Raw genomic sequence first — 24388 nt, forward strand, 5'->3', positions numbered from 1 at the left:
CAATTCCTTTTGTGTCAAAAATCTTGAGACTCAAGCCGAACGAAACCACGTTTTCCGAACAAACTGTTACAATCGACAGTAAATGTTGCAACATAAAAAAAAAGAAACAAGAATGTTTGCAAAATTCTGTGCATGAATCCTGAGACTAAAACTAATTCACAACCATAAACTATGATTGAGGTGTCTATTAATAAACATTCTGGCAACTTCCCTTAAAACTTTACAGCCAAGCACATACCAAATATCAAGATACAAGCAATTATGAACTTCCTTCCCTCCGAATGCAATGAGGTGGACAGAGCAGTCTGAACTATAAAGAACATTTATCTTTGACCCATCCTATAGCCGGTATTAATTGAAAAGTTTAGCTGTCAATTTCTTTGTTTGGCAACACTGAAATAGCCACGAACATGGCTGATCGCGCCACGGACATGGCGCGGCTCGTGCCACTGCGGCCGCACGCCGAAGAAAAATATAACACCGACGTGTGTCGCCTGCTCCGTTTCAACCGATTCTCAACAGTGGTGTCATCAAAGTTGTTATTAAAAGCACTCGCATTGGAGTCAAGGCATTACTTTGCGTTCGGCGGGCTAGAGCTTGGAATGTCCAAACCATATCATGCGCTTAGCACGGACAAGTACCGCCGTCTTGCGGAGCTCGATCGAACCCCACACTAAACATTTTTATTCTCAAAAGGGTTCGTTCAGCTTGTCGCCGCAGGAGCACCCTCATAACACAATATTTTACACCGTTTAGGGTGCCTGGATTCTGTCGCTGCAGGAGCACCTTTTTCTGCGCAAAATATCATAGTCTGTTTACTTAGCACCCCAATCTGAGGAGCTTTTCCTGCAAAAGCACCCACCTAAAGGGGTACAAAAAGGGTGCATCATCCTCGGTTCACAAATGGTGCTGCAGCTGTGCAGCCACATATGGCACAGTATGACACACAATTACGGTATGAAACATTCGTGCTTTCCAAGCTCCGTTCTACGAGACATTCCATTGAAGCTCAATGTCAGCTGATAATTTACTTGAACTTTTTGACCCACCGATTTTTGAAACATCTATTTATAAAGTCTAATATTACAGCCAAATTGCAGGACAGAAGTTGTATCATTAGAGGTTGTTGATTATTCGAAACGGTGTTAAAAATTCAATTTTATGTTCATTTTGCTGAACTGCAGTGCACATCCTTCGAGCTTCACTGCAAGGCATAAACGTGTTATGCAGTGAAAGCAAGTAGGCGTGCAACACATCAACTGCACAAAAGTTCTTTGAACCTTAAAACCCTTGGCTTCTCAGCACTGCATCAAACTTCCAATCACGGTAGCTACCCGCAATGTTTAGTGCCTTATTCTTGAGCTGAGCAGAAAAACTCAATATTAAGGCAGACCAAATACAATATGTATACTTCCCTCCGTACTGTGGCTTTATTCTACCCATAAAAGTTGGGTCCTCACTGCCACTTATTTTATTTTACATTATTCTTTTTGCTTCATGAAAAATGACCCCACATAGCAATACTAAGAACTGTAAACATCACAGAACAATGCATATGAGTTCCCTGGTGAAGCCCATGGTTGAAATGTGATGACATTGTTGCTATAGCTAGTTGCTATTTTATCATGAGTCTAGCTTGTGCATGGTGCCTTGCAATATGTCGCTGCTGGTGGATGTGGGGTCATTTTTCAATGTTGCAAATGAAAAGCCAACAGCCAGTGCCCATTAGTTTCGTCTAGTATTACGAGGTGCTTCATGGGAAGCATCAAACCCGTCTATAGCCCTTTTTAGAGTTGACTAGAAGTAAAATCAGCAAAATAGTATCGATAAAACGTTCAGCATCTTTTTTATTAGCAGCTTTAGTGTTGCTACTTTCCATATTTAGGTTTTTTTCTGCTTTTCTTAATGACATTTTTGTTTCGCTGAGAAGGTGCATAACCAATGAAAGCTTTTCTGTAAACCTTTGGTAAATATGCAATTGTTAGAAAATATTTTACTAAATAAGGCAGCTTAAACTGAGAATACTTGCATTTAGAAACATTAAAATCAATTTAAATTGATCATACATTTCTGGCTGTTTTTACACAAAGCTGCACATGGGATATTAAGTGCACCGAAGAGGAGGGCTCTGGATTAGCATTGGCAACTTTGGGATATTTATTGTGGACTTAAATCTCCACACATGGGCATTTTCACTTTCTGCCTCCACCAGGAAAATGGTCACCAATTTAGAGAGCTATTCTTACTAGTATTTGACGTACATTTTAAAATAATCTCAAGTATTATAGCCACAATATTATTCTCTACAACAAGCACCCAGCGGGTGCTGTTATAGAGAGATTGTGCACTACACCAGATCCTGTACTACACTGTCGAGAGCTTTGCCATCTACAATGACCTCTACAAAGCAAGCTAATACTGGTAAAATGTTTCATACCGCAAGTACTGCATGTTCAAAGCTCACGTGTGAAGTACAGATACTGGTGCTTCAGCAAGAACCGAAGATGAGCACCCTTATTGGTTCTAAAAAAAAATAGACATGGAAAAATGCTTTAAGCAGGATTAAGAAACAGGGTTGAAAAAAAGTGAGCAAGCAATTCTTTCAAAATGTGTAAAGCAATGCAAACAAATATTTATTTCAACTTCATGTCTACAAAAGACAATCTCATTAAGGCTGGTAATGGGGTCTTGGGTAAAAAAAGAGCAGGGAGCACTTATATAAATGCTACAGGGAACCTTCAAGCCAAAAATTGCTTGAGCACTTAAACTAATCACTGTTGAACAAATTCATGAAAATTGAATGGATGAAAAACCAGCGGTAAACACAAAGAACAACGGGACAAGCTTATCCCGTCGTTCTCTTCCGTACCCTGTGTTTTCCGCTGGTTTTTCATCCATTCAAACATGTACCAACTAGCACAGTCCGACGCCTTGGTATCATAAAAATACGAATTGTCACTCCTTACAGACAGTTGGAAAAAAGAAAGTATAAAGCAGGTGACAAAATTAAAATGACAGCAGATTGGTTAACTTTTAATTTTAAGTGATAATATAAAAAATAATGGCATGAATGAAAGTGAGCAGCAACCAAAGGACCATGATGCTAGGCCGACATTCCACTTTGAAGCAAAATATCCGCTTTCAACGCTACATAGGCGAAACACGCAATGAGGCAACCCTTTAGGCCCACAAAAACAATATAATCTTTAAAAAAGCTACAATTTAGTTGACAAAAACTGACCACAACAAATTGGAATTGACAACTAGATACAGTTGTCACACCCAAGCAAGCCGGCGAAAGATGAACAGATATCTAGCTGTCCTACCCCCTATTTGTGCCCTAGCCTCTGATCCGCTGCAGCAAACAAAAAAATTGTTTATAGCTTCGAATAAAGTCCTTGGTTAGAGTATTATATTTGTTTCCATCAAACACAAAAAAATGCATGGTAAAGCGCTGACAATAACTTTGTCTACTGCGGTTCCTTCATGGTGACATCACCACAGGAACCAAAAATACAATACAGTGCATTAAAGGGGCCATTTGGACAACATAGAAGTTCGTTTCGTTCGAAATATTTCCTGTTTTATAGTGCCCCCACCACTTGACTGGCAGCAAATGATGCTGCATTCACTGAGAAATTAATTTAGGTTAAAAGTCTGATTCTCCCACCATATCGTGTGTTTTTGGGATGTCAGCAATGAAGCCATAAGTGCGTGTGATCAAACAGACTACTTCGTCACTCGGGTCTGCAGCCTTGCTAGCCATCAGTCCTCCCAGGTGGAGCTACCATACTCATCCACGAACTGTTGTTTGCCATTGCTTTGTTTTTGACCGCGTCTGCACCTGGCTTGTTTTCGTTACTGTAGAAAGTAATGGTTTTGTGAAACATGGGTTATCCTCGACAAACAGGGTCACGTAAGACAACATCGCCTATGCCAATCGGCCAGTGCCGTGCAGGCCAACTCCAAAGCGGCGGAGTGCTGTCCACCTAAAACAAGCATAGTGCACGCCGTACCAACAGCAGTGCGCATCGATACTTGTATGTTTACGCGTATTTTCGTAATTTTCATTGTTTACTGCCCCATTTTTACTGCTGTAAAATGAATATGCATTACATTTAAGTGCAAATAGCTCGCTTGGCATGCTTATAAGGCCTGCCCTATTTGCGTTTGCTTTTGCCGGCCTCAGCCAATCGCACAGCTGGGGACATATGACATCATAGGTACTGCTGTGGGAAATGAGCTGTTGGGTCGCATGGCCATTCCCTTTTTCCTAATTATATAGCTTATTCGAGTGAAGTGCGCGTTAAAGATGGTGTCAGTATGATTCTAACGAGGCAATCTGTCAAATGAACCAAACTTGTGCGTTGTCTGCATGGCCCCTCTAAGCAAAGGCAAGGCAGCCAATTTTTTTATTTAGGCTGCCTTCATGCACACAGTAGTGCTCTATTGCTGCCAGAAACTCATTACGGGACTTCTGACATATTTACAGTTGCAATAAAAATCAGAAATAGAACGAAAAATTATTGGAAACTCCACAATGTCCAAAAACAAAGGAATAATGTGTGAGTGAGCTACCTAAAACACTGCGACAGAAGATCATATTCATCAAAGCAACTAATAAAAACCATGGCTAGTGCATAGCCACTACGCAGCTCATTTGTTAAGAGCTTATGTGCGTCCCCACAAGTTGGCTGTGTAAACCTACCGACACCTAACAGAGTCCAAGGTTCGACGAAAACTTGTCAGGGGAGGGTTATTCATTGATGAAATACAAACAGGCAGGCACTCGCCTGGTAATACAAGCAGGCACTCGCCTGGTCAAAAACAAATAAACAAATAAAGACATTTTGGGCCCCTACTGGCCTTTGATCATAATGAAAGGGGGGTGAAAGGTCGCGATTATTTATAGGTTTGGTGGTGCAGAGTGCGCATGTATATCTCGGGGAGACTACCCCGCGACTGGTTAATCGTGTTTTTAGTTGGTTGAATATGCACTGATTCTAAAAGTAGTCGTGTCGACAGGCACTTCTCTGATGCGATTATGCTTGCGGAATCCCAATCGATGACGTGGTCAGTAGCCAGGTGATGATCCGCCAAGGCATTTCAGCTTGCATTGCCTTTTTTGACATCGTTCTGGTGCTATTGAATTCTTTTAAAAATTTCCAGTTTCACCTATGTAGGATTAGGAACGAAAAAGAGACGCCGACCAGTCCAAACAAAACGTACTGACGTTTCGGCTTCCAGCACGAAGCCTTGTTCACAATAAATGCATCACCAGAAGTGGGTCATTTAAGTGGGCTTGAATAATCGCTGAAAAGAGCATGCGTAGATCGGGTTTAGATTTCAGTCATTACGATTGACTGTGTTAGATGTGGTCTGAATGATTAGTGATTCCAGATGTAGCCGTGATGCTGTCACTTTTTCTGTAGTTACGATTCTTGCATTGCCCCAATCAATCTTGTGGTCATTCACGACGGCGTGTTCGGCTTTTATTCTTTACGTCACGTGCGTGCTGCTGCAGACGATTCTTATAATTTCCTGATTCCCCGATATACACGCCACTGCAGTCTGCACAAGGTATCTCGTATACCACACTGGGGAAGCGCTCCTTGGGAAAGCGGTCCTTGACTCTCACGAGCTCATGGCGCATCTTTTTGGCTGGACCGTGGGCCACCTGCATGTCATATTCCCATAGGATACGTGCCAAACATTCACTTGTTCCTGGAAGGTAGGGCACAGGAGCTCGCTTCATCGGGGCAGGAGGCACGTCCAGTTGTCCCCGTCGGGTCAGTTGGCGTTCCGTTGCGTTTATAAAGTGCCTCGGGTAACCGCAGCTAGCCAGGTCGTCCCGCACCTTTGCCGTGTCCACCGCCGCATCCTCGGGCTTCGAGCACAATCTTTTCGCACGCTGCAGTACCGTGCTAACAACAGCCCTCTTGTGGGAAGCGGGGTGCACGGAGTTGAAGTTCAGGTAGCGGCCTGTGTGCGTTTCCTTGCGGTACATGCTGAAACGTGGCCTCTGGCCCTGCCGAGACACGAGGACGTCCAGGAAAGGAAGCTTGCCATCGGCCTCCTCTTCTGACGTGAACTTAATGGCACGGTCCATACTGTTGAGGTGGGCCAGCAAGCTGTTCGCCGCGTCTTTCTGAACGACGCAGAAACAATCATCGACATAACGCAAGAACACTTGGTTGAGGGGCAAAGGAGGCTAGCGTGCGTGCTTCCAGCGCTTCCATGGGCAGGTTCGCCGCCGTGACCGAAATAGCGGCACCCATTGGAGTCCCCTGCATTTGCTTGTAAAAATGGCCCATAAAGACGAAGTACGTATTGTTCAGGCAAAAATCTAGAAGCCTGCGTAGTTCTGGCACATCCATCGGTGATCTCTCGGGCAACGTCTCATCAGCCTCGAGAGCAGCGGTGCATACGGTGACAGCCAGGTCACTCGGAATACTCGTGAAAAGGGACTTCGTGTCGAAGGACACCATCAAGTCGTCTTTCTCGATCACGGTGTTGCGAGTCTTCTCGACAAAATCGAAAGAATTACGAACGTGAGTGGTCCCTTTATTGACGAGCGGAGCCAGAACTTGGAGCAGGAACTTCGACAGGTGGCCCACATTCTAGCCAAAAAGATGCGCCATGAGCTCGTGAGAGTCAAGGACCGCTTGCCCAAGGAGCGCTTACCCAGTGTGGTATATGAGATACCTTGTGCAGACTGCAGCGGCGTGTATATCGGGGAATCAGGAAATTATAACAATCGTCCGCAGCAGCACGCACGTGACGTAAAGAATAAAAGCGTCCGCAACAATGCTGTAGCCAAACATGCCATCGTGAATGACCACAAGATTGATTGGGACAATGCAAGAATCGTCGCTACAGAAAAAGTGACAGCATCACGGCTACATCTGGAATCACTAATCATTCAGACCACATCTAACACAGTCAATCGTAACGACGGAAATCTAAACCCAATCTACGCACGCTCTTTGCAGCGATTATTCAAGCCCACTTAAACGACCCACTTCTGGTGATGCATTTATTGTGAATAAGGCTTCCGTGCTGGAAGCCGAAACGTCAGTACGTTTTGTTTGGACTGGTCGGCATCTCTTTTTCGTTTCTAATGTACCCTCCCGGCCAGACGGGATTCCGTCATGCTCTCGATTTCACCTATGTAGGATGCGTCACAATCCTTGCATGGAATTTTGTAGGCAACTCCGGGGAATCTTGATTTTTCTAAAGGGTCCTTCACGCATACCAGCTTCTGATTAAGCTGGTACGCGTTTAACACCATATTTTAATTTTAACACCATATTTGCCAAACACCCTTGCAAGAGCTTCACTGATGCCTTGCGTGTAGGGGACGGCAGCGCGGTTTTGCCTGTATTCTTCAGGAACCCTTCGGGGGAGGCAACTGAAGCCCGCAATTGTTGCGTCCTCACACGCTTTGAAGGGTAGCCGTTGCTGCGAAGGTCCTTCCTTACCACGGCTAGCTCTTGCTTGCACAGACCAGGCTCACAGCAGATTCGTGATGCGCGTGAGAAGAGTGCAGCGGCGACGAAGCGTTTTTGGCCTGTAGGATGTGCAGAGTCGAACCCCAGGAATCTACCCGTGTGGGTCGGCTTTCGATACACACTGGTTGTAAATCCTTTGGCCGACCGTCTCACAAGTACGTCGAGGAAGGCGATCTGTCCATTATTATCTTGTTCCATGGTGAACTGGATGCTTGGAACACAAGAGTTTGCTCAAATAAAGGCATTACGTAATGCTCAAATAAAGGCATTACGTTTCGGCGGTGGATCACACAAAAATAGTCGTCTACGTAGCAGACAAAGATCTTGGGGCCGTCTTGTACGAGCATAGCGCAGAATTTTCTAGAGCCTCTAGGGCAATATTCGCACAGACTACTGAAACGGAAGCTCCCATCGCTGTTCGAAACCGCTGGTCCGTTGAAAACAAAATATGTGTTCTGCAGGCCAAATTTCAGGAGACGATATAAGTCTTGCATCTCAATTGGCGAACGTGAAGGCAGAGATGCATCGTTCTCGAGTAGATCCTTGCAACTCCGGACCGCGTAATTTTGCCGGGAATTTGGCCTGCAGAACACGTTTTGTTTTCAACGTACATTGTTAAAAGCAGCGGTTTGGAACAGTGATGGGAGCTTCCGTTTCAGCAGTCTGTGCAAATATTGCCTCAGAGGCTCTAAAAAATTCTGCGCTATGCTCGTACAAGACGGCCCCAAGATTTTTGTCAGCTACGTAGACTGCTTTTGTGTGATCCACCGCCGAGACGTAATGCCTTTAATTGAGCATCTAAACTCTTGTGTTCCAAGTATCCAGTTCACCATGGAACAGGAAAATAAGGGACAGATCGCCTTCCTCGACGTACTTCTGAAACGGTCGGCCAAAGGATTTATAACCAGTGTTTATCGAAAGCCGACCCACATGGGTAGATACCTGGGGTTCGACTCTGCGCATCCTATAGGCCAAAAACGCTCCGTTGCCGCTGCACTCTTCTCACGCGCATCACGAATCTGCTCTGAGCCTGGTCTGTGCAAGCAAAAGCTAGCCGTGGTAACCCAGCAAACCACTAACATCTCTGCGACGTCCCAAAAAGATCCGAACGTCTATGTCCCAGCAGTATCTCTATTAGACATCCGTACAACGTGCGATATTTTTCTGAAAATTTTTGGATGTCGAGATAACGTTGCTGGTACCTTAATGTGGGACGTTATTTCAACTATGCTGAAGACGTACTCTAGATGTTGCTGCTGCTTCATTTGTGGACGGTATTTAGACATATTTTTCTGACGTTGTTCAGATGTTGCTGGTATGTCTGCTTGTTACTTCGTACATGTCTATCACAGTTACATATTTTTAGCTATATCTGCTATACCTTATTTTCAAACTCTCCGCAGCCGTAACCTTTTCATGTTACCGAGGGTTTTGTATGTGTTTTGTATGGGTTTTGTACCGAGGGGTTTTGTGCAAGTTTTGTTATCCACCAATATTGCTTTTACAGAAATATAAATGCGGAGGACATAATAAATAAATTATCTTCGACATATGCCTGAACAAAATTTGATGCCTAAAGGAGTTTCATTCACTGAAACCACCATTTTACTTGGTCCTTGTGCTCGCTCTCTCCGATGTTTCTTTGCGCGCGGTTGAGATTTTGTGCTTGTCAGCACTAGATCTAGCGTATGCGCAACTTTTTTCGTAACAAAAGACTTAAAATAGCGTAAACTAGCTCAAGGCGTGATTTTAAGTATAGTTTGTGATACCGCTCCGGAAAAAAACATTGCCGGCGTCGCCCGTGCATTGCTGTGAAGCTGGCCCCGTGAGGAGCGCGAAGAGTCTGAGCTAGGCGTCAGCCTCTGTATGCAGCAGTCTTTCGAACAAACGTAAAAGCCGGAGGCTGACAACCGACAACAGCGAAAATGGAGGACCAAAACAAATTCCAATCCTTCAGGGCTGTCGGCTTTGGCAGAAGGCATTACGATTCCAGCTAATCGTATATGTAAAGTAAAACAGATTTGGCAACCTTGCCTAACGCTCGAAACTATTATATAAAGTCACTTTACGTTGTCACGGCATGACAGTGTGCCGACATGCACTATGGGGCACAAATAATGTAGGTTGGTTTCCAAACAACCTTCTGTGTGTATAGGCGCGTGCTGGTTTTATACCAGGGAGTATGCAGGCTTATTGAGTATGCAGTATGCAGGCTTATTGAGCAAGACGAGTAACCGGTATTGCAAACATACAGTAAGGCATTTTTGTTCAAATTTGGAGGGATATTTTGGTACATTTGCCACAGCCATATTATCCCAATATTCAGATAGGCGTTATAGTAGAACTGCACTCAAGAGGAGGAGGACCAGCCGGAGGAGAAAACTTTAACAGTAAAATCGAGCTGGTTAGTGGGCAGGCTCCTCAGTCCCAGACGAGAGAGAAAGATTCATTCTTCAATTCACCGAACGTCACCCCGAGTTGCCCAGGATTTGTTCTTTGCGCCTGAAGTACTTGGAAAACAATAAAAAGCTGCCTGGACATATTCATTGGTTTCTAATTGTGTTATACTGAAAATTGGCATGTACACTATTTATTGCGCTCGTTAGCGAGTATATCAAGTTTTCAACACCGTAATCATGGCATAACTGTTCGGGTTGAGATTGAGTTCGTTACGATAACGATGGTTCGATAGAAATTAGGTGCGCAAAAGCTTTCTTCGAGTACTGTGGACAACATTATCTGCGGCGTAGCACAAATCTCATTGCATTGCATATCCACATGAACTTTGTGAGCCTTAAAAACATCTCCAAACCTCCTGGGACGGTGCAGAAAAATGAATGCGTTGGGCACAGAAAAAAAAAAACTTTCATCTAACACAAGTCAACAAAAACGAAAGAAATGGAAAACACCCGTTTTATTTCCTGCCGTGCGCCCCGCTGCTTCATACGTAGCATTACACTGTTGAGTCTTCATAAGAGCATCTCAGAAATATTTCGGGGAAGCTTACGCATTTTCAATACTTTCCAAGCAGCTCTTAGCACTGAAACTCGCAGATACGCTAGGTAGGACGCGTTACGCACGATCGTCAGAGCGGTGCTCTCTGAAAGACGTTATCGCTCTCCTCGTGTGTTGTAAACTTGTGCGGGATAAAGCTTGAAGTTATTCAGAGCTGTCGGAATCTGAATAAAAACACGCTTTTTAAGGCCCCAGAGCATCAAAGCGGGCGATTTGTAGCAAAGGCACTGCTGCCAGTCACAACCGGACGATCGCGGCGCGCATGTAGCAGACGACAGAGGAGCGGGTCCCTCAGACGTCACATCCAGGGGGCGCCACTCAAATATCTCACCGTCATTTCGCGCAGTGCCCAAAGTTGAGTATAAATTCCTCCCGCTAAGATAAAAACTACATAAAATATACTAAATGTGTGCTAACGCTACAGTTCGAACTATTGAAAAGTTTATTGTTGTATATCACTGTTTTGAGACCGCAAAATAACGACGGTGCTATAAAGCCAGATCATATGAGCCAATCCAATCCACTAGTCATGACCTTCGGTACAGTGTACTAGAAGGGGCAGTGCAGCGGCCGCCGCTCCCCGCCCGACTCCCGCAACGTCGCCAGTAGCGGCGGCGCTGCGATCAACCAATCTTCCTAGCGGGCGGGCCATGGGGCGGGCGAAGCGTTCGCGGTGCACGGCGGAGCGCACCCTTGCGATGCTTTCGCGCGCTCCAAAATTACCGTTTTCGACAGTTTTATTTATATTATCTGGTTACAACGACGAAAAAATTATATACCTCTACCGGAGAGCCACAGCGCTCGCTGAAACATTCACGGCGCCGAGCGCGCCAAGCTGCATCCGCCGTAATAAACGCCGTAAAATTGGAAGCAAATAATAGCCCCGCAATTCTTATTCTTTCATCAAATGAAACACTTACAACGCAAGCTACCCACATTTTGTTGCATATTTTTAAGGCCAGCCTGGAGAATCCAAACATTGCGTGGATAAAAGCACAGAAGAATTAGTGGTAAGACCTGCAGGAAATCGTCAATTATGCACATGAGGGCGTGGGGCATGTATTTACGGAATAAGGAAGTTAGTCTTGGATGAATCCACAAAATCATTTTATTCTCAAGAGCTTGGCAGAAAAAAGTATTCAACACAAACACTGAAGCAGAAAGTATGCTAGGCAAAATGAAAGAAAAAGCAAAGTGACTATTCCATTCAAAAATCATGTTTTAGACATGATGTTTACACCACACTAACCACAATAATCACGAAAGTTGTGTATAGTACTGATATGTTAACAATGCATAGTAAAAAAAAATGTTCACATACATATTGCAATTACAGAAAATAGATACGAAACATGTTCACTTCCAGTCCCGCCGCGGTGGCTCAGTGGCTAAGGCGTTGCGCTGCTGAGCACGAGGTCGCGGGTTCGATTTCCGGCCGCGGCGGCCGCTTTTCTGATGAAGGCAAAAAGCAAAAACGCCCGTGCGTACGAGATTTTGGCGCACGTCAAAGATCCCCAGGTGGTCAAAATTAATCCGGAGCCCTCCACTACGGCGCGCCTCATCGCCTGCGTTGCGTCGGCGCGTTAAACCCCACAATCAATCAATCAATGTTCACTTCCATTAGTGCACAGTTTAAAGCTTCAGTAGCTGCACCTGTACACAAGTGCGGTGCGTCCGCTTGATTAATACAGCTTCTACATCCCGCATCGTAACCACTGCCGCTTCTGCTGCAAGTTTCCGTGGTACAAACATTCTCGAGTGGGTAACACCATCGCTGTTTACAGTAAGAAATACTGCCTCTTCTACAGTCACATCCCTTGTGCCGGCGTCCAGTGAGAGCAAGACGTAAAACACGCTCCCTGGGCACCTTGCATCTCATGAAAAGTCCCGTACTGGTTGGGCAATGCCGCTCCACTCACTGTCACAGCGGCTCGGTCACTTGTCGCCGGCTTGTCAACATATGCTCGTCTGCAGAACTCAGTAGTGCCTTTTTTTTCACGGCAGGACATCCTCTTCGGGTTTCCTCTTTTTGTCGTTTCTTTTTGAAGGCAAGCGTTTACTTAAACATGGAGCAACATACGCGCCTCTGTGCCGTTAATATGATGAACAGTCCTTGACAATGAACATACAATAGCCCTTGACAATGAAATATACTCCTTCTCAAAGCGTAACTCACAAATAGCACAATCCGGCGTGAGCCTCCTGTCGCTTCTGCGCAGGTTGCGTTCCCATACGCTTCTTCTCCCCGAGTCGGCGGGTGCTTTAAACGGCAATTTCTGCGCTTGCTTGATTCAGGAGTACACTGTGTTGCATCTAGGTGCGAAGCACTGATTCAGGCGTTGCTTCTGCGCCATTTGTGAGCCGTAGTAGCTCACATTCACAAGCAAGGCTGCGAAACGCCGGTTCGGAAGATTGGGCGAAACGGAAGATTGGACGACAGCAGCGCCGCCGCTCCGTTCGCCACCAGCGGTGCCGGCGTACGTATGCGCCGCCGCCTCCGCCCGCTACACTGCCCCTTCTAGTACACTGTACCTTCGGCGTTCAACGAGTGCAACGGCCAGACGCGTGCTGCGCCGTTTAAACGTGTTACAGGATGAGAGCCTTGAATGTTACTCAAATGTCTACTGTTACTACTGTGAATGAAAGAAGACTGTGTGCAGCCGTGTGAATTGTGTTGTGAACTCAATTCGTCTGGAAGAGCTCAGCGAGCCGAAAGCGCGACGACAGTTGTCACCGATGCAACGCTATTTAGACCGTTGCAGTTGCGACCTTGTTCATCGACTTCCCCTCGTGAGTATTGTGCATTTCAACGCCATTACTAATGAAATATCACGGTTTATTAGTTTTGCCAGCATGTCTATGAAAAGGCATATGGGTTGTACGTTGTTGCTGCGTTGTGGGAAACGTGCCTTCGAAATAAAGCGGTGGCGTTACACACGGGGCGGAGCGATAAGCAGATAAACGCTTGCGCTTTGTTTACCGCAGAAGCACAACGTCGCATCTCATCGCGAACGCGGTCACAACACACACACACACACACACACCACTTCGTTCGCTTGCCTGGCTACAAAGCTTTGTTTGGACAGTCAGCGATGTCACGACGATACAGAGCTGTGCGAGGGAGATGTGCTAACCACTCGTAAAGCAAGGAACTTTCTCCATCGGAGGCAAATTACTGTCCGCAGAAAGGCGATACTTTTGTGGTGCGGGTCTGGAGTCCCTTCTCCATCTCACAATCTGTCCACAGAAAGGCGGAACCGTGAATGCTTGTCGCGCTACTTGCCGCCTGTTAGAAACGCACGCGGCCTTACGTAGGCACGCTATTTCGCTTCCGTTCGCCAAATGCAGAAGCGGGTTAACGTACGGCGCATGCGCAGTGAGAACGACGCAAAGAATAAGCGTTCGCTAACTTTTTGCATACGGTTGCGTACGTTATTCTAAAACTCACTAGTTTCCGCCGCGTCCGCTCCATTGGCCTACGCCTTCCCTCGAACCTACCAGTCGAAGTTCAAACTCCTGTGAAGCGTGCCTCAACAAAAGCAGTTGTTAGTGAGGCGATCTTCAATGGATTTACAGCGCACGTAGACGAGAACATAAGAAGAGAAAATAGGACAAAGCGGTGAACTCTGAGTTTTATTCAGACACGAAAGACATAAACCGGGACACATCCGATAGGCATGGCAACACCACCTGACGTAAACATCATCTTGCGCCGTGCCAGCTACACCCGTTGCTCCTACTGGCTCCGCAATGCTGATTTGCCAAAGTGGACTAGCTGTGTGGAGGTTTGGTCTATACTCTTTAGCACAGCCTCGTTTCCCACTCGTGCGTGAAGGCACAACGCCTCAGAAGTGTCATCGGGATTTGTTTGCGTTCGCAGCGTAGAAGGCGTCTTTTGTACAGTCAGTAAAAAAACAGAACGAGAGATTGTGCACCTGAACGGGAAAACTCTGATGTGCAGCAGTGATGTAATGAACACGAGTGGCAGGAATTTTCATTGTTATATCCCGTGCGTATATATTTCTGCGATTTGGGCAGAGAAACTGTAGAATGACAAAATTTGTGCGATGATACTCAGCACGCCATGGAACGGAAGCGCCCAACCACTAAGTGCGCAATTGAACGGAAGATTATAGGTATAACATTAAGGGACAAGAAGAGAACGGAGTGGATCAGGGAACGAACGTGTGTTAATGACATATTAGTAGAAATTAAGAAATGGAGGTGGGCAAGGCATGTAATGCGAAAGAAAGATAACCGTTGGTCATTAAGCGTAACAGAGTGGATCCCTAGAGAAGGCAAGCGTGGCAGGGGGCGGCAGAAATTAAGTTAGATGGGCAGATGAGGTGAAGCTTGCGGGGGTAAATTGATCGCAGTTAGCGGAGGACCGGGATAATTGACGATCTATGGGAAAGACTTTTGCCCTGTAGTGAGCGTAGACTGGTGGGTGAAGATGATGACTCATTCCTAAAAGAACGCAAAAAAACTCAGCTCAGCCTCAAAGAATGCAATTGTAACTTTTGTATTTTTAACACGCCGTTCTGTTGAATATAGCAACCTTGTTTTCGCGCAAGTTGGTGTCTCTTTTATGTCTAGCGCTGAACTGCAAATGCAACTCCAAACTCGTAACAAGACTGACTGCCAACTTTCACTTGGGGAAGGCCTACCCCAATAGCATTGCTATACAGTCAATTCATCCCACCTATGCAACGAACAAAGCCTGCTGTATGCCGTAAAATTGAGCCAGTATCAATGGCAGATTGCGTGTATCATGTTTTACATCAGGTGCGTCTTGTTTGCGTCCTGATTATCCCGTCTACCAGTCATATTTGTTGTTTGCCTAAATGCCACCTAAGTCTTTATATTTTGCATGTGCTTCATTGCTGAGACGAATATTTTTAACTTGTTTATCTCCTGGTGCAAGCCAATGCTATCCATGCCCCACCCTTCACTGCATTGTGGGATCGTGCGGTGTGGCCTCATTAAATGTATATTGATGCAAAGTTGAATTGTAAAAATATTCGGCTGGCTTGTGTTCAGGGCATAGTAGGTGCAGTAATAACCAACGTGAGTGGGGGAATCTATTATTTTGGTTTCATTCCTACCTGTTTTTAAGCAATGCCGCTGCCACCACTGTCACATGTCTGTTGTTTACACGCTAACGCCACTGAAAGAACATAAGCAAAATGCACTTAATTTAATTAAAGCCTGCCAAAACAACTCACTACAATAGAATTCTAACCTCGGAAATTCGAATACAGTGGCCACTGGAAATTTTACATAGAGTTTAAATTAAGGGAAGTCTATGTTTAACTTTGAGTGTGCAGTAAATATTTCTTGCACTACCTTGATGTTTCCTGCTGTACAACGTATATTTCAAATAAAAATGTAGGCCTAACAAGACAAGCGAACAGGACAACAGGACGAGTTTTTCAGTGATGGGGTTTTTGAAGGTTTAGTTATGCATATATACCAACTAGCCCACCTCGCCATTGTGCTGCACGAAGTATGCGTCCATGGCAGAGACGCTGTCCGGGTTTGTGCATGTTTTCTTTTGCCACATTTTGTGGACATGGCTTCATCCGTGTATATATTGTCACTTCACTCAAAAAAGTGGTTAACATAGACACAGAAAAATATTTTGCAAGTTCAGGTCGGACCCTTAGCTGGGCTAAAATGTCCTCAGAGTCCCGATTCACGAAATATAGTGCGTATAAATAGTGGTACCTCACTATAGCAGTCATAATTTTAAGGTTGCCTTAGTAGTCCCAATGCTGGCATTAAATTACATCGACTCCGATCGACTCCGATCGACTCCGCTCTCTTCCTTTCCCTTAATGTTACACGCATCATCTAACGTTCTACGGCCTGCGAAGTAGTTCCTAATTTCAGTTAGACCATTTTATTGACCCTGGAAGTATCTGCCCCGTAGGTGAGTACCGGTAAGCTGCAGCTGTCATACACTGTAGTTTTCAAGGACAATGGTAGGCGGCCACTCTGTATTATACCAGCCTTAAAAGCTGTATTAACAACATAGATTTTCCTGTACCCATGCCTAGATTGAAGAACTGGATTGCAAGGGAGGTGCTACTGCAACAGTCCACAAGGCACCTGCTCGAGCTACTTTTGACGGTCAACTTGGCGCAGGAGTTCTCCTGGTTTGGGAAAAAGAGAAGCACCCTTTTTTCCACCTGCGAACGACATCCTGAATTGTGTCTAACTAGATATCTTCGTGTTGTTACAGACATCAAATTCTTTCATTAGACAATGTATAGGGCCCAGATTTTTATTGTCAGTCACATCCTGCGCAAATATCAACATTGTCGAAAACCTGCGGCTTCTTAGTTTTTATTGCTAGAAGAGGCATTTAATTTCCTTCAGCCTTTGGATCATGAAATTTCTACTCACTTTCCAACCAATCCGGTCCGCAACTATTTTGACAGTTTCTGGCACCACAACGAAGAATGAAAACTGTTCAAGAATCCCTACCATAACTGATGATGGAGGCATTCACCATAGAACCACCACTGAATTATTTCCTTGCTTCGATGCATTTTTATTTTGTGTTAGAGAGAGAGAAAAGACCTTTATTCGGCCGAAGTTACAGGCCGAGCATGTCCACCACCTGGGCGACCAGCCTGCGCTGTTCTTCTCCTTCAGAGCCAAGCCAGTCGGTCCAGGTGGTGATATAAAGGGATGGGGAGGGATAGGATGTGTTATTGTTCCTTGAGCGTATCACTTGGTGTGAATCATGTAGTTGTGTATATCTGTCTTGTTGTAAATATTATTCAATCATTTCCGTGTTCCCCGTTTTTTCGTTTGTTGCCAAATTATATCACTTTGTGTGAAATATTGAAATAGTGTAACATTGTATTGTTTTCCTATCCAGACTTTAATAAGTTGTTGCTAAAGTTTTTTGTTGTTTTATTGTTGTCCTGCCACTTCGCTAAGTGTGAATTATTTCATCACGTAAATTACTACTGCTCTTGTAACCGCCGTACACTCATTTCTGTATACTCACCTTTTGTAGTGTCTATAACCATTTCCCTAGATGTTGGTTTGTTTAAAGTATCTCAAATTTGTATGGCACTCACACCCACCACTCAACACCACGGTTGTGTTTCCAAGGTGCTTTTGGTGTATTGTTCCACAAATTGTTCACTAGATTTGAACTATTTAGTTCCGTAAATTTGCTGTGTTTTTATAACCACCATTCAATCATTTTTTTTGTTTCCACACTGTTTTTTTCCACACTGCTGTTTTTCACCCATTTCACTTAATGTGAGATACTTCAAGTTGCATAACTACCTTGTGCTTGTACGCTGGGTTTACATGTCATGTTTGCTTTTTTCTGTTTTCGTCAACCTTTTTGCTGTTTTTGTCTTATTTAATTTGGCATGAATATTTTTACTATTCTTGCAAATATACAATGTGTACCCTGTGGGCTAGGGCAAATAGGAATCAAAATAAAGTGGTTGTGTTGCGAAAGCATATTACATATTTTTGTGAAGTCAACATAAACTGTGTTACTGAACTCTTGTGTTTTGTGTGTGCATTAAAAGCTTTCTTACTACCCAGCTACACTTACTTACATCTAGGTTGGCAAGACTGTCATTTTATAGTTTAATTTTTGAATTGTTTCCCTGATAGTTTATTTTCAGAATGCCTGTACAGCCATGCTGGTGGTACAATTCGATGACGCTACTGTTGTTGCCTTAGTGTCAAGGTCACTTGTGCTGATCAGGACTGGTTTGCTGTTACTTACTGCCACTTGTTTTCGATGCGACATTTCTTGTTTAGAGCAGTGCTTCGTTTGCTTCTGCAAGAGTGTGTGGTCAGCTTGTTACGTCACATATAAGACTTCATGCAGTATGCAGCACTTCAAAAGTGGAAACAATATTCTAGAAACCAGGTGACAAGTAACAGCAAACAGTGCTGAATAGGTAGTAAGACATGTATTTGAAATATTATTGCCTACAACACGTAGGCAGCCTTGAAAAGGGGGCTGGCCAAACATCCAGATAGAGTATAAAGAATGTAAATTTCCATTATACAGGTTCATCTCTACAATATCATACTAACGTACACTAGTCATGAATATAACAAACTAATGCTTGTGCCGAAGACAGAAAAAGAATGTAGAACAGACGTCTATAAACGTCTTGCATGCGTACCACTACAATATCCATACGACGTACCACTAAGGTAACGCCCCGCAAACAGCGTATAAAAGTACCATGAGACGTCTACAGTACGTGATCCTTCGTGTTATTTGGATGGGTTTTTTGCAGTTGTGGGGACGTTGATTATATGTAACTCTGACCCCAACAGTACGTCTCCTGGACATCTGCAATGTCTATTGCTGACGTCTCAGGGATATCTGCACGACGTAACGTGGTTTGCTGGGAAGGAAGGACCTTCGCAGCAACGGCTACCCTTCAAAGCTTGTGAGGACGCAACAATTGCGGGATTCAGTTGCCTCCTCCGAAAGGGTTCCTGAAGACGGGCAAAAACGCGCTGCCGTCCCCTACACGCAAGGCATCAGTGAAGCTCTTGCAAGGGTGTTTGGCACATATGGCATTAAAATTGCACATGTGCCAACGAACAGGCTTAAGCAGAAGCTGGTACGCGTGAAGGACCCTTTAGAAAAATCAAGATTCCCCGGAGTTGCCTACAAAATTCCATGCAAGGATTGCGACGCACCCTACATAGGTGAAACTGGAAATATTTAAAATAAGAATTCAATAGCACCAGAATGATGTCAAAAAAGGCAATGCAAGCTGAAATGCCTTGGCGGATCATCACCTGGCTACTGACCACGTCATCGATTGGGATTCCGCAAGCATAATCGCATGAGAGAAGTGCCTGTCGACACGACTACTTTTAGAATCAGTGCATATTCAACCAACTAAAAACACGATTAACCAGTCGCGGGGTAGTCTCCCCGAGATATACATGCGCACTCTGCACCACCAAACCTATAAATAATCGCGACCTTTCACCCCCCTTTCATTGTGATCAAAGGCCAGTAGGGGCCCAAAATGTCTTTATTTGTTTATTTGTTTTTGACCAGGCGAGGGCCTGCTTGTATTTCATCAACACCGAACTAACCCGCCTGAATCACCACTTTATAGACATTGAGCAATTATTTGAATTGGCTTATTGTAGCAAGCTGTCTTGTTTATTTCCTTATTTTTTTGGCATTTCCTGTCTCATTTGAAATTTGGAGACCAGATAGCTTTTACTACGGGCCATGCACTGGCGACAACAAATATTTGATTTCACTTTAAACAATTTTCGGTTATGTTTTATTGCTCACCAGCCAATGACCTGAAATATAAGAGGCTCCTAAAACATGTGCTGGCATTTCTTTCCTGCACTGCAGTACAACTAATCATGACTTTTATCATATTTTGTTCACAAATTGTAATATTTAGAAAGTATTCAGCTGAATGAAAATGTTATTTCAGTAGCATGCGCAATCAACAGGGCCTCAATGACTCTCACCACGTGGTTCACTTGTTTCTGTCACAAATAACCTGATTGCAGCCCCATTCCACCCAAGACGAAGGTAACATATCCTCTGGGATGATGAATATTTAAAATGCCTTACGAGTAAGTGCTAAGCACATGAAATTGTGGCATTAAAACCGAAGATCCCTCTGCGGCATCCTTCCCTTGGGGCAGCGCTTGATCACAAACTTCGAGAAGTTGAAAAATGCTCCATGCGCCGCTCCAGCCAGCAGAAACAATGCAGGACGCAAGTTGGTAGGTGGACCGTTGGCATCCTGCAATTGTGAAGATTTTTTTACTAGATGCACTTTTTTTTGTACCACTGTTCATTTTTCCGTTAACAAGCAGCTGAACTCCTGCAGGTTCTACGAATCATACAAGCATAATAAAACGCAGCAATGCAGAACAATTGGCAGGGTTACCTCAATTTTTCTTTTCTAGGAATGAAAAAAATGTAGGTAATCTATACACAACTACAATCAAACCTTTCAATTTTTACCTACATCACTCCTAACAAGCACACATACACGTTAGACATGTGAGAAAGCTGCTAAATTTATGCCCACAAACTTAATCAGGCATCAGAAATCGGCAGGGAATGACGTGTCACCTTTAAATGGCACTTTTTTTGTTCAAAACACTAAAATGGGCGAGAAAGACCCATAACTATGATTTGGCACCCTTATCTGGTATGGTTTTCAAGCAATGCTTATATCTCACTTCAGTACCTTCAGGTGGTGGAGATCTTTGAAAACTCATTGCGGGCAAGTGGGTTGTGTTCAAGCTCTCGTATCTTGCCAGCATATGCTGGATTCCGGCATTCCCAAATCAACATGACGACTCGAATGTGATGGATGCAAGAGAAAGAATAAGCACACGCCAAGGGCGTAGCCGGGGGGGGGGGAAGGGAGGGGGGGTCCCGGTGCCCCCCCCTTCATAATGTTTTATGTCAAGGCTGGAGTTATCTTTGTGGGTGTTCTTTTCCCCGGGGCTTCTCCTCCAAGCCGCTGCAGCGCTGAGGATCTCACCCCGGGTATCTCCAACCGACAAACTCAGCCTCCGATCAAAACTATACATTTATTTACAGCCCAGTGGGCGGCTAAAAAACAGTGCTCAGGCGGAGCTCGAAGACGACGGGCCGAGCTCTCCTGTGCCCGGACCGCGTCTCTCTCGTCTCCTTGTCTTCATATTCCCTCCACCCTGACGCTGGGGGCCAGGGAAGAGGGAAAAGCGAGTCCTTCGTGGGAACCCCATGTGGTGGCCATTAGCGCATCCGGTGCGAGCAGGCGCGACCCTCCTCGGAATGCGGGGAGTTTTAAGGCGCCGCGTGACACGACACGTGCGTTCAATTTCTGTGCTGCTCATCCCAGGGCCCGCGCCAGTTCATGCGTCGAAGTGCCCGACACCTCCACCGCCACTGTGAAACATAACTTCAGGAATGTTTCACACACCACACACACTTTGCGAGAGTGCTCCATCGTTCCTTCAATTGGCGACACAACAATGAGCATGGCCAGTGCCCCTTGACCCTGGCTGCAGGTCACCATGACAAATTAGGCACAATCCTCACATAGCTCATTCAGAGCGAGCGGCCTTTAGAATGCGGTACGCACCGGCCGTCGTCGTCCGAAAACGCCCTTGCCATGCGCCGCACACCCTCACACAACAGTATCATGGGCCCCTCTCCTCCTCGCTTCCTCGCTCGGGAAGGGACCACTGCTGGCTCGTCACCATGCGTTGAAGCCACTCTGCGCTGAGGTGAAGCTGACTGACGGTTTCGCCTATTTCTAGGCGAACCCTCGGGTTCGGCCGCTTCTGCGCTCGGAGCGCCGTGCTCCACTACGCACCGTTGGTCAGCGTAAGCAGGAGAGGACTGCTTAGCGGCTACGTCAACGCTGACATGAAATGCTGTAGGGGCTATCTCTTCAGCCACTCCTACAGACCTACCTGCAACTGCCCTGGGCTGCATTACATGAGCGGCCGTACCCTGATTTACATTTTCCTCGCTGAATTCGCTGGAGCTCCCTATGGCAATCACATTGTCGGTACTCGACATTTGGGTATCTCGAGAAACACAAGATACAGTGTGCGTGACACCATCTGCATCCGATTCCTCGCGCGATTCCCGTGCTGCTGCATCCTGCAATGCAACTGGCCGCTCGCCCACGCTCCCGGAACGTTCTCCCTCTCTGAACGCGGTGACAACGGGCTCACGCTCGACTGAAACCAGCCCCTTCACAACGGCTGATTTAAGAACTTCATAGTTCTTCCCCTCCTTCCTGTGCGAACCCTCGTGTTCGGCCGCTACTGCACCCCTGTGCGTGCACAAAGCGCCGTTCTCTACCACACAACGTTGTGTGAAGCAAGGAGTAGCGAGGGGCTCATCGGCAACATGAACAATAACATGCGACGCTGCGGAGCCTTTCTCTCTTGCCATCAGCTTCATCACGGGCATGCGCACACTCTCATTCAACTTTGACTGCCTGTCATTTACCAACGCAGCCTCGCGCGTAACACCTTCCTTCACCTCCATCTTTATTTCGGTGAAATTCTCTAAGCGGGATGCTTCACTATCCTGCTCCCCGGTTGCAGAAAATCTCAACGCCCACGAAGGAACCTGCGCCACTATCCTATCTTCGCCTTTCCCACGTGACTCTGATCGTGGCGGATCCCGCGAAACAGGAGGACTACGCGCGCCCAGTGAATGGGTTCCACCCAGCGCATCTTTCGGCGTACCGGAGCACCCCAGTTCACTCTCTCCCCGAGTGCTGAACATTACTGTTTGAGCAATCAGTGAGGTAGGAACATTGTTAGCTCTCTTGAAACGTCCACTCTCCGAACGTTCCGCTGCTAACTCTGCCTCAGCGATTCTCAATTTCGCCAGCAATAGCGCCTTCTGCTCAGCGAACGACATTGCAATGCTTGCTGTCCCTGCAACGTTCATGCACGCTTCCTAATCCTCATCATTATCTCGCGGCTACACCTAGATAGCCGCTAGATGTCATGGTGAACCGCAGACCCAGCATCAAACGAGGCACTGACCTGTATAGCTCGGCGCCTGTAGAGATGCCGCACCGGTGCAGATGGGTTATCCGTTTATGCACCGCTCCTTCCGCCGAGGTGTCCACCAAACAATCACCCGCCGACTTCTCGCCTGCCGCTTCTCCTCCAGTGGGCTGCTGATGCCTCCACTGACCGCTCGCCAAGCTGCTTCTCCGCTGCTCAGCAGGCCGCAGAGATTGCCTCGGTCTCCGTTGAGACGTCCGTTGAGCGCCGCTCGAGCCGCTTCTCCACCTGGGTGGCGAGCTCGCTGCTCCTGCAGATCTCGTTCAGCAGGCTGCCGCTCTCCGTTGAGAAGTCCGCTGAGCGCCGGTCGAGCCGCTTCTCCACCAGGCTGACGAGCTCGCTGCTCCCGCCGATCCCGTTCAGCAGGCCGCGACTTCTCCGCCTGCTCCATCTCGCCCGCCGGCTGGCTGAGTCGTCGCTGTTGAAGATCCTGTTGACAGCGCCAGTTATCTTCTTGGATGTTCTTTTCCCCGGGGCTTCTCCTCCAAGCCGCTGCAGCGCTGAGGATCTGACCCCGGGTATCCTCAACCGACAAACTCAGCCTCCGATACAAAACTGTACATTTATTTACAGCCCAGTGGGCGGCTAAAAAACAGTGCTCAGGCGGAGCTCGAAGACGACGGGCCGAGCTCTCCTGTGCCCGGACCGCGTCTCTCTCGTCTCCTTGTCTTCATATTCCCTCCACCCTGACGCTGAAGGCCAGGGAAGATGGAAAAGCGAGTCCTTCGTGGGGGTCCAACCCCATGTGGTGGCCAATAGCGCATCCGGTGCGAGCAGGCGCGACCTTCCTCGGGATGCGCGGAGTTTCAAGGCGCCGAGCGACACGTGCGTTCAATTTCTGTGCCGCTCGTCCCGGGGCCCGCGCAAGTTCGTGCGTCGAAGGAGTGTGGGCATGCCCGTGAAAAAGCTGATAGCCAGAGAAACAGCCTCAGCTGCGTCGCATGTTCTAATTCATGTGACCGATGAGCCCCTCTCTACTCCTTGCGTCACACAACGGTGTGTGGTAGAGAACGGCGCTTAGTGCGCGAACGGTGGTTCAGTAGCGGCCGAACGCGAGGGTTCGCACATTAAGGAGCGGAGACTGGCTTCAGTTGAGCGTGAGCCTGTCGTCGCACCGTGCGGAGACAGAGAACATCCTGGGAGCTTGGCCGAGCGGCCAGTAGCTTTGCAGGATGCGGCAGCACGGGAATCGCGTGAAGAATCGGATGCAGTTGGTGTCGCGCACACTGCATCGTGTGTTTCTGGAGGTCCCCGAATGTCGAGTCCCGAAAATATGATTGCCA

At 46.4% G+C, this 24388-nt stretch overlaps 1 protein-coding gene across 1 annotated transcript in view; it reads left to right on the top strand.

The window, feature by feature from the left end:
• LOC144164145 (uncharacterized) overlaps positions 1-24388 on the top strand; it is a 38252-nt gene that overhangs the window by 5017 nt on the left and 8847 nt on the right. The gene's annotated exons all lie outside the window — the stretch shown is intronic.

Source organism: Haemaphysalis longicornis, unplaced genomic scaffold (genome assembly GCF_048455015.1).
Source record: "Haemaphysalis longicornis isolate Haplotype H1 unplaced genomic scaffold, Haemaphysalis longicornis Haplotype H1 scaffold_13, whole genome shotgun sequence".
NCBI lineage: Eukaryota > Metazoa > Arthropoda > Arachnida > Ixodida > Ixodidae > Haemaphysalis > Haemaphysalis longicornis.